Source organism: Pseudorca crassidens, chromosome 13, assembly GCF_039906515.1.
Source record: "Pseudorca crassidens isolate mPseCra1 chromosome 13, mPseCra1.hap1, whole genome shotgun sequence".
NCBI lineage: Eukaryota > Metazoa > Chordata > Mammalia > Artiodactyla > Delphinidae > Pseudorca > Pseudorca crassidens.
The window spans coordinates 81,499,248-81,510,765 of record NC_090308.1 but is presented as its reverse complement, the minus strand read 5'-3'; the positions used below and the strand labels follow the sequence as shown (position 1 = coordinate 81,510,765).

At 42.0% G+C, this 11,518-nt stretch overlaps 1 protein-coding gene across 11 annotated transcripts in view; it reads left to right on the top strand.

The window, feature by feature from the left end:
- Positions 1 to 4,527: 4,527 nt before the first annotated feature.
- Positions 4,528 to 11,518, top strand: part of FAM135A (family with sequence similarity 135 member A) — a 123,498-nt gene continuing 116,507 nt past the window's right edge. For 4 of the 11 annotated variants that reach the window (XM_067702856.1, XM_067702855.1, XM_067702859.1 and 1 more), the window contains exon 1: positions 4,528 to 4,798. The gene's annotated coding sequence lies outside the window, so the exon portion shown is untranslated. Of the gene's footprint in view, positions 4,799 to 6,310; positions 6,400 to 11,518 lie in introns of all 11 variants that reach the window. The other 7 variants (XM_067702863.1, XM_067702858.1, XM_067702862.1 and 4 more) reach the window with 4 other exon arrangements.

Sequence of the window (11,518 nt, the reverse complement as noted above, 5' to 3'; positions counted from 1 at the left end):
ACAGGATACCTCAGTGACAGGGCCTGACATGAAGCAGAAAGAAGTTTTGTGACTGGAGTTAAGGATCATGACTTGAGATAAAAATGTGAGTCATTAGAAGAGTGAGATAGTTGCCCTAATATGTTTGCTATCACAGATCAAATGGCATCTAGTGTAAATATTATCTTTTTAAAAATCATGTTATACTTCTAGCATATGAGGAAGAGAATAATTCAGAAATAATTTCATTACTGTCACATGATGCTAGATAATTATACTTCACAGGAATGAATCGGTGGGATGGTGGTGGAGGGAACACCTTCTGTCTGACACATTATCTCTGAGTGATCCAAGCAGACACTCTGTCTTTAGGAAATCCAGATCATCGGAGCTGCAACCAAGGAGTCACTGTTTACCCCTTTCACACTGTACAGCAAACACTTGTTTGTATTTTAATCGATTATGTAGCTATCAAGGTTTTCTTTTCTGTAATATCATCATTAAAGTCTGTGTACAATTTAAAAAACTGTATCATTTAACATAGATTCAAACATTTTTTTCTTTAATACATTTGCTAGCTTTGAACTTAGAAGAATATACTATATAAAGTCCTTTCCCTTCCCTCACCAAAAGCCCAGCTCTCCAAGTTTCCCTCAGAAGCAAACAACATTATCAGTTTAAAAAGAAAGAAAGAAAGGAAGGAAGGAAGGAAGGAAGGAAGGAAACTTTTTTTTTTGAGGGTTTGCTATTACACTACAGGGAAGAAAAACTTGGTAATTGAGTTTTATATTGTGATTCCTCCAGAAAGACCATGGCTATTAAGTCATGAAATAATGTTATGACATTAAGTTGTGAAGTAATACATTTGTCCTTCTGGTTTGTAGTTGTTACTAAACCATGAAGGAAGTCCTGTAATGAAACTTTTTTTTTTGCCCCATCTCATATTTGTTAAGATTATATAACCTTTAAAAAACTTACCTTGAGTACTGTAGGCACTTTCCCAAATGTCTGCAAATGATTAAATCTATATTTTACATGGAGACAAGAGTGACTGCCCCAGAAGGAATACTCCAGTTAAGAGAATACTACAGTTAGAAGGGTTTAGTAAAGATTCAAATACATTCTATGCCAAAGTGAAATCATGTAAACCATAGATAGTAAACCACAGGATAGAAAGGATTCCAACTTTGCATCCTTTGAGCATGCATAGCTTGGATAGAAAATGACACATATAACATAAAACTTAGCTTAAACGTTAAGTGTGTTAAGTGTGACACAAAAATGTTAATTAGCAGCATAGAGGCTGACTCAAAACCTTGGGAGATAAATGGGATGTAAATTTAGAGTCACAAATTTTCTAAAAGACTTTAGATACCATATAATCTGATTCTCTTGTTATGAGAGAAACTGAGACCTACAGAAGGTAGGATTACACAGATTACACAGACTCTTCAGATTACACAGTGTATTGCAGATCTAGAACTTGAACCAGGTAAACTGATGCCTAGATCAACGCATTCTGCACTCTAATAGTCTGTATGTCAGGAGATATCATAGTTTTTCTAATTTTAAGAGAGTATTCTTCTATTGACAAATCATTTCCAGGAAGTCTTGTCTAAACCTCTAGGTTAGTTAGAAGGGAGCTCCTTTTCTGGACTCCCAACCAACCTTCTGCCTACCCCAATTTTAACTCCTTGGTACAACTTTTTGACTTTAGAGGTGCCTGTCTCCCCTTACTAGATTGTAAACTCCCTGAGAGTTAGGAGTGACTCTTAAACCTCCTGTACCCTAGTAACTAGCACAGTGCTTGGCATACATTGACTAGGTAATGAAAAAAATACTAAATTGATCTTTCCTTGAAATCCTTCAAAGGCTCACCATGATCTGATCTTTGCCTGGTTGTCTAGCGTCACACCCCCAAATTGTGGCACCAAATTGCTTAGTCTTAGTTCTGTGCAAAGATCAGTTTCTTGTTGCGTGGTTTTGTTTAAGCGATCTTTTCCTCCTCTATTCCTCCTCCCTCCCCCCCCCCATACACACATATATTCCACTGCATTAACTCTCTGGAATCATTTCCTCCTGGAAGTCTTTCTTGACTCATGACCTCTCCCAACCTAAATTGGATTAATCCTCTTCTGAGCTCCAGTAGTTCCCTGTGCACACATCTCTGCACTACACACATCACATCATAAGGCAGTTATGTAAACACTCCACCCATGTTCTGTTTTATTCATGTTGGTATCCTCCAAGATTAGTATGCTCTCTGGCACATAGGTATTTTAAAAATGTGATTTGAACAAAAAGAATACATTAATAGGGAAGGAATCTTGGCACAGGGTGAATTTTAGGGAAGACATAGATATGGAACTGCAAACTATTGGATATTTAGGACATTTTCCTAAGAGAGCCAGAGCTAAAAAAAAAAAAAAAGAAAAAAAATAGGAAAAGGCCTTCAGTTGTGAGGCTACAATTCAAATCGCAAAACAAAAAAAACTTTACGTGTAAGGATAGTAAAATGCTATTTGGCCATTTTTTTAAAAGACAGAGATTAGGAACCAGGAAAGCAAGCCATTCATGCAAATGCTAATATACTGGTTATCTTAGGGTAACAAGGCACTTACAGTCATGTTAACAAGACATAGTAACACAAAGAAACACCAGAGGTTAAATTATATTCAAAACCTGTCCCCCAAATGGTCTAGGCCAGGGGTCCCCAACTCTTGGGCCACAGACTGGCACCAGTCCCTGGTCTGTTAGTAACCAGGCCGCACAGCAGGAGGTGAGCAGCGGGCGGCAAGTGAAGCTACATCTGTATTTGCAGCCGCTCCCCATGGCTCGCATTACTGCCTGAGCTCCGCCTCCTGTCAGACCAGCGGTGGCATTAGATTCTCATAGGAGCACAAACCCTACTGTGAACTGCGCATTTGAGCCATCTAGGTCGCATGCTCCTTGTGAGAATCTAATGCCTGATGATCTGAGGTGGAGCTGAGGCGGTGATGCTAGCACTGGGGAGCGGCTGCAAATACAGATTATCATTAGCAGAGAGGTTTGACTGCACAGAGACCCTAATAAATCAATTGCTTGCAGACTCATATCAAAACCCGATCTGTGAGTGGCAAGTGACAAGTTGCATCTTACGGAGTAGACTGGACATAAGCAACACACATCGGGGGTCACTGTCCCCATCACCCCCAGATGGGACCATCTAGTTGCAGGAAAACAAGCTCAGGGCTCCCAGTGATTCTGCATTATGGTGAGCTGTATAATAATTTCATTATATATTACAATGTAATAATAGAAATAAAGTGAACAATAAATGTAATGCACTTGAATCATCCCAAAACCATCCGCCCCCGTCTGTGGAAAAATTGTCTTCCAGGAAACTGGTCCCTGGTACCAAAAAGGTTGGGGACTGCTGGTCTAAGCTACAAGGCATCGGTTTTACTCCCAAATCAGTGCACAAACCTTTTTCTTTCCAATTCATTTTTATTGTGATAAAATATACATAAAATTTACCATTTTAATCACTTTTTTTGTTGAAGTATAGTTGACTTATAATGTGTTAGTTTCAGGTGCACAGCAAAGTGATTCAGATTTATATACATATCTTTTTTCAGATTCTTTTCCTTTACAGGTTATTATAAAATATTGAGTATAATTCCCTGTGCTATACAGTAGGTCCTTATTGTTTATCTGTTTTATATATATAGTAGTGTGTATATGCTAATCCCAAACTCCTAATTTATCTCTCCCCCGCCCCCATTTAAAGCACTTTTAAAAGTACATATTTCAGTGCTATTAAGCACACTCATATTGTTATACACCCTCACCATCATCCACCCCCCTCAGTTGTAAAATACCCGCCGCAGCCGCAACTTCCTTCTTTTCAACTTTGCTTTTGTAACACACTGAGCTTTCCGCACCACAAAAGGTTCTTCTGGGTTAGGTTCAGAAACTGGGGTGAGTGAAGTAGATCACTTAAGGATTATCCTTCACGGGCTCCGTTCATGGAACCTAAGAGGTATATTCACTTTGCCCTCCAGCCCTTTTCGGCATCAGTAACCGAGCAGTAACCATAGCAACACGGACACCTGCCCCCCCCCCCTTAAAATGCAGCAACCGAGTCTCCAACGGCAGCTGTCCCTTCCCTTCCTGCTGCGCAGAGTGACCAGCGCGGGGACCGCGCTCTTCATCCCGGACCGCAGGCAGGAGGTGAGGAAGAGAGAAGAACGAAGGACGCTGTGAGAAATACAGCTCAAGTCCCCGCATTCCCTCTCCTCACCCGCCGCAGGGTACCATTCCCAAGGCGCTCAACCTCCTCACACCCGCAGCCGAGCACTTCCAAGACGCTCGCGCTTTTTATTGACGCAAACGTCCCGTTCTCGCGGGAGGTTGGGAGCGGGAGCCCAATAGGGCGGACAGAGCTCTCGAAATCTCAGTCGGCTCTGGAGCTGGAGCGGCTGCCCGGGCGCTCGGAGCGCGCGGGGGGCGGGGCGCAGGCCTGGGGGGCGGGGCCTCGCTTGGAGAGGGGAGGGCGGACGGGGGCGGGGCCGCGCGGCGGGACCTGTGGCTCCCAGGTAGCGCAGCCGGCCGGGCTCCCTCGGGACCGGGCGACTGCGCATGCTCGCTGGCCGCGCTGGGCCGCTCGTCGGGCGGCGTTGACGAGCCGGCTCCTCAGCGGCGGAGGTTGCGGTGCTACGATGGCGAGGTGAGGGGCCCGCGGCGGGATGGTGCTGACCCGGGCGGGGCCGCCTTCTTGCAGCGACACCACGGGCTCCTTCGTCCGACGGGCGGCGGCGGAGGCCGAGCCGGGCGAGAGGTGAGCCGCCAACGTCCTCCGGTCCCAGCTCGCGACCCCCGCGACCCCCTCCTTGTCCTTCCCGCGGGCCCGGCGGGAAGCGGCCTCCTCTGCGCCCGGTCCGCCCTCGCCGCTCCGGCCCTCACCGGCCGCTCGGGTGGGAGCCGGCGCCGGGCGGCTGAAGGTCGGTGGGGACGGCAGTGCGGACGCGCTCGGGGTGCGGAGCCGCTGTCCCCCGTGCCCTCACTCCTGCCCCCGCCACCCGGTGCCCCCGGCCCCCCGGCCTTGGCCCCCGCCCCGCACTCCTCCTGCCCGCGCCCCCTGCGCCCGCTTCTGCCCTTCGCCCTCTGCCCATCCTCGCGCCTCGCTCCCGCCCGTGCCCCCCTCGCGGATCCGCTCTTCATCCCCGGTGGTCCCCCGTGGGAGGCGAGGTACCCCTTGCGCGCCTGGACTTCTCTCTCCCCCTCCCCCCCGTGCATCCCTGGGCCGGCTCTTCCCTCACCGGCCAGGCTTCCTACTCCGCCGCCTCTGTCATTGCTCCCTCGGCTCTCTGCTCTTCCCATTAACCCCCTTCCGGTACTTCACCTTCTCTCTCGTGTGAGTTTCCGACGGTGTGTTTGGCTTTAGCATCGCTCTGTGCTGGAGTTCGTTCTACGCCCCTCTCGCTGCCTGAATCCTTCCCTCTCGGTCCCTACTTCATCGCTTCCGTTTGACGGCCCCTGACCTCCAGTTTTCTCCATCCTGATCCCATCTCTCCTCTCTAATCTTGAGCTTTTTTTTCTCTAAAACTTTTTCTTTTTTCTGTTTGCATAGGTCGAGCCTCTTAATGCCAATCCGTTTTACTTCTTATTAAATCTCTGAAGAGTTCTAGTCTCTTTTACTTTCTACCTAAACCAGGTATCCACTCAGTGTACTTAGTTCAGTTTACAGTTTAATAAAATCTCTTCCTTTTCTTTCTTCACTGACTGGAAGTATCATCAAAAGAGTGACAGTAGCAATAACCTGTTACACTTACTGATAGAAGCTTTAATTTTTAAGAATTGTGTTTGCCTGACATGTCAAGAGAAGCCACTTGAGGACAGAGTTGATGAAAATATAAAGGCTGACCTCCAAACATAAGGTTAAAATTTGGAGATTTTATTGTCCTCCGGGAAATACAGTTGTCCAAGAGCTAGTCTTAAATGAAAGTTAACAACTTAAAAAAAAATAAAATCAGTTATTAATTTGATATTTTATACATTTGCTGTTGCAACTGATTGCATCGTTTTTGTGATGGTCTCTGTAATAAATGCATAGTTTTTACTAACTTACAGAATTAGTGTCCTTACTAAAGGAGAGACATATCGGACAGAAGCACTAACTTTTTGAATTGGGTAAAAGAACTCTCTAAACAGTTGTGGAGGTTTTTGCCTCTACTTCATGGTGATCACGATTTGGCTTACAAAAAACTTCTCTGTAAATAATGTTGTAGGATCTTACTTTGAAGGCATCTGCGGGAGCAGTCACTCTCAGTGAAGTTTGCGTTTATTCTAGGGCCGAAGAACAACTGGATTATGTATTTCATTCTGGAATCTCAGAGCAGTCCACAAACAGTAAATTCTTCCTTACGTTGTCTATGTCAGGTACGAATTAAAATTTTCTGTTTCTGTTGTACAGAAGGGAAGCACCAAGACAAAAATGTGTAGTTCCTTATTTGAAGGTATATGAGAGGTGAAAGTAGAAGGAGACACTGTTTAGGGTCTGAGGCGGTGAAACCACATCTCTTCTGGAAGAAACAGCAGTTCTTGTGTATGGTAGCGGGCGATAAACTCCTCAGCTTTTAAGATTTTAAAAATGATTTTTCCAGTGCAACTAGAGATAAGTGCTGCTTCTGAAGGAGGTCTTCCCATCTTTCAAAGGCAAGTCTTTCTATTTCTAGGTAGCTATTCATTAAAAAAGTAAATTCTTACAAATTCCTATTGGTATTTATAGTGAGTTGATTCTGTGCTCTTAGAAATTAAAGATTCATGGTGGACAGCGGGCACAGGGCTAGAAATCAGATCTACACTCTTCTGATGAGTCATGACATTAGTTTGTAGAAGTCACTTAACCTCTCATACCTCGGGTGTGTCTCCCTGTAATATGTGGGTAAACAGGTGGCTGGCTACCCACTAATCTTTCAAAAGCAAAGTAAGCCCTAATCATTTAAACATGCTTAGGGCCACCACAGGCAAAAATTGCAATATAAACTCTGAATTTTTATCTCTTTTAGACTACGTCGTAAGTATAATTGAATGCTTAAATCCCAGATCACTGCAATTTAGATGTTTTTTTTAAATTTCAGACTTATGTGAAAAGTTTTAGTAGCATGTGCCATGAACTGTGGACTCGTTTAATGTTCATATGCAGTGAAACAGCCACTGCAGCGTTCAGTATGTTTGCTGAAAATGTAAAGTTACATTTACATAAACTGAAAAAGTAAAGTTAACAGGATTTTGGTTACTTCCATAAACTTCTTTTGTCTTATATTTTATCTTTGCTGTGATGTAGACCCTTGAGAGTGGAGGTTCTTTAGGGGATAGAAAGGGCAAGGATTTCCTTTGCTTTGATTCAAAGTATCAAAAAACTTTAAAAAGTAAGAAAAAACTGCTTAAAAGTGAGTTTTGTGATATGTTCATTGTATGTTTAAATAAATGGATGGAGATGGGAGTATGTAGATCTGAAGTGAGTAGTGTATCTTTTTTTTTTTCCTTGAGTTGTCAGGAAGAAGGTTTAGAAATGAATATGAGTAAGAAGTAGAGTGGTAATACAGAAAAAAGTGTTCCTAATGAATCGGCCCAGGGGATTTTCAGAAAAATCAGAGAGCACAGGTTGTTTGGCAGGTCTAGATTTTTCAGGGAAATAGAGTGGAATGACTTCACAGTGAGTTTTACCATTTTATTTTCACAGATTGCCACTTTTAACAGGTTCATACTTGGTAATCAATGATGTGCTTAAATTTAATAACAATTAGCCTCTTTTTTCTTAATGGAAATATAGAAGTGTCAGGTCCTTTTGACTTAGGAGTTATAAATATTATTTCCATTTGAGAAAACTGAGGCTTAGAGAGTCTGAATTAGAATCCAGGTTACCTGGATCTGTTACCAAAGTTAACGGTATACTGAAGAAAGCAAGAAAGCAGAAGCTGTTAAGAAAACATTGGTAGTTTCTTGGAATATTTTTCAGAGAGAGGATTGTGCTTTCTGTTCCGGTTCTGAGTTTTGTTCTCTGTTGAGATAACTAGTAAGATGAAATATTTTCAGAATGTTGGGCAGATCCCTGAACTAGGTAATAAATAATGATTGTGGTTCTTTCTGAATTTCTCTTTATGTTAAAAGGAGTAAATAGTTTGGTACTTGGGGCTATTCTGGGATTTTTAAGATATATAATAACATGATATATTCAAAGACGTTCTCTATTATGTTACTGGCAGGTTTGTTTTGTGGCATATACAACTGAAAAGTTTATATGAACTGCTCTTAATAAATTAAATCCGATTTTCCATGTAATGTCAAAAGTATCTTTTACCAAGTGTCCCATAATGAGCAAGAAAAGTTGTTTCTCAGTTTCTTTACTTCATTCATGTGGTAAGTCAGTCATCGAAATACTCTCAGAAGTTACTGACATTCTTTCTACATTATGTTTAATAATTATTTTTTCTATGGATTTTCTATCATATTAATACAGTTATTGAAAATTAACAATGTTCTGAGAGTGCTTCTTAATCTAAGTGTCAGTTCTAAGATGAGTAATAATAATATATTTCTCTTTTATTAGACACAACTGTTTAAACCCCAATTTTGAAGAAATCAGAAGATAGCAATGCCTTTAAACTTCAGATTTTGTATTTGTGGGTGTGAGGAATTTGAAGATTTCATGATTAGGGAATAATGTTAATTACATGGAAAATTGAATATAGTTAATTTATCAAGTGTAATTGTTCCATCAATATTGCATTCTGATTTCAGGTTTTCTTGTAGTAGGGGCATATTTATCTCATGACTTGATGACTACTGAATCTATTTCCTAAAACAAGGTGTGGACTTTAGAATTATACACGTTTAAATATAGGCCATGAAGTTTGACACTTTTGAGGTATTTGTCCTCTTTTCATTATTTTCTAACTGTGTGACCTTGGATAAGTTATGTAAACTTTTTGCTCCTTAGTTTCTTCACCTGTAAAATGGAGTAATAATAGCTCTTTCAGATTTTTATGAGAATTAGGTGCAGTAATAAAAGCTACTGGTGTAAGAGTAAGTAATCCAGAAAGTTTCAATATTGCCATTTGGTCTATATTTGGTATCAACAGGGAAACGTATAGCTTTTTAAAATATAATTTGTCTATCAAGCTATTTTGCTTATCTTTCCTTTGCAGGATTTCCCTCTTACCCTCTCCCCAGAAGAGAAGAACTTAGTACTCTATTCTCTTCTTAAATATTTCTATAATTAGTGCATACAGTATGTGGCCCTCAGGAGTTCGTTTCGATGAGTGATGAGTAGCAGCAAAGCATTCTAGACCGGTGACTTTCCTCACTTTACATGTCCCCTTTACTCTAGCGGTTCTCTTAAGCTCATCTTTGTTGAGAATCACCTTTTAAGATGAGAGATGTCACTGATGAAAGGGTGTTGTGTGTGCGAATAATCGTGGAGGCAAAAAGGTTAGATGCCATCTGAGTGGTGGTGAGCCTCAGAGTCAAGAGATGCCGGGTGGCTTGGCTGTTTTAGAGTAGGGTATAATCCAGGGACTTAGCATGCTTAACCCCTGAAATAGGGAGCTTCCAGAGCTGGGCAGGGTGTCGAGGCCTCAGCCAGTCCTAACGGGAACTGAATGTCAATCAGGAAACAAGACCATAGGCCAGGTATTTAGACTGAACCAAGCAATGCAGACTTAACCGGCTTAGGTGGCCAGAATTACACCAGAAAGCAGGGTGAGAGGTGCAAGACTAGTACAGACGTCACTGGCTGGTTGTTTTCAGTTTATGGCTGTCTGGTTTGAATTGGTCAAGATTAGCTCAAAGACGGTGAGGGCCGGCCCCTTGTGGACTGGAGTTCTGCTGTGCCCTAGGTGAGTGGTCCTTAGGAAAGGTGGCAGCTGAGCGTACTTTCGCCAAGAGACACATCTTCCTACTCTCCTTGGTTTGCTACAGAACTTGAGTGTTACAGGAATCTTTTATTATTTGCAAGGTTATGAGACAGTATTCTGAAGGCTTCTTGCGGAGTGCCTCTTTGGGGCTTCCTGTTTATTCATGGGAGAAGGCCCAAAAAAATGGACCCAAAATTGACTAACTAGTATTAAATGGATTGAGTTAACCTCCTTCTAGATCTAGAGGATTTCTTTGTTCCCATCGTATTCCTATTTAACAAACTTGAATTTAACTGTACATGTTTGATGCCCTTCCCTTCACTGGTCCCAGATCCCAAATGTCAGTCTCAGTCCCCAGATATCTGTCATAGTGTGAGTCCCTCATCTGGTTGGGCTTGAATTTGATGTTCCTTCATTTGTTCCTATGTGTCTATCATAATGTGAGCATCTCACTACATTGAGTGTGAACATTTAGAGATGTATAGATTTTTGTACACTATGGCCCCTCAGTGCAAGTTTACTACATTATCTAGTGTTCATCTGAAGAACCAGTGATTTTTTTCCTAAAGCTGGAAGAAAAAGTGAATGTGCTTTATTCATTGAGAAATGATGTATTGATTGCCAATGTGGAGCCTTTCTAAGGGTAAGTTGGTCCATACGTATTTCTTACCTTATGTGGTATCTTTAGTACCTAACATCTGCATACAATTGGGCATCATTATTTGAACGGTCAGTATTACAGGCTCTGAACCCATTTGTCCCATGGCTGCTGACTTGGGAATGGAATTCAGAAGCTGGAGCCATTGGCTCCATAATTGATAAAAGTGGTGCCTTTATTTCTTAGGTTGACAAAGGGAGTGTCTGGAATCTCCAATTTGTTCACCTTCTTACCCTCGGCCTTAGGAGAAAGAATATCCTCTGAACATCTGTTTGGGGTTCATAGTTCAAGGGTCAAGACGTTAGCTCTTTGATTTCTGAGAAAGGATCTCATCATCGCCTGTGGTCTCTAGTCTTTTTTAAGGAACCTCTGAACTAACTGTGCCTCTTAGTTTCAGATATTTCTGTGTCCTCTTTTAGGTTTCTGAAACACTCAGGAGTTCAGGCTGAGCTCAAAATGTTTAGCTATTGTTTCAGGATGGGTATTGGTGGTGCAGGAGCATCTCCCACATTTTCCCAGGTATCCACGCCCGGACTCCTCTTTGCGGATACCGGAGGTCTCAGCTGATCCCATGGGTGTGAGAATCCCTGATCTTAGAAGCTAGGCACAGTGTTTATGCACCCAGCACTGTTTCTGGGGCAGTTACTGTGCACCCTAGTGATTAGGGAGTTGGCTTGGCATTCCTAGACTAAGATCCAGTAGAAATATGTGAGATACATGTAATTAAACATGTCCTAGGAGCTACATTTTAAAAAATAAAAACAAACTGATAAAATTAATTTGTATAGTATATTTTATTTAATCCAACATATCCAAAATATTATTTCAAGATGTGATCAATATAAAAAACATATTAATGAGACATGTACATTCTCTTTCTGTACTAAGTCTTTGAAACCCAGTGTGTGCTTTACAGCTACAGTGTATCTCAGCACACTCATCTTTAACAGTTAAAGTAAAATACAGCCCTATCAAACCAATA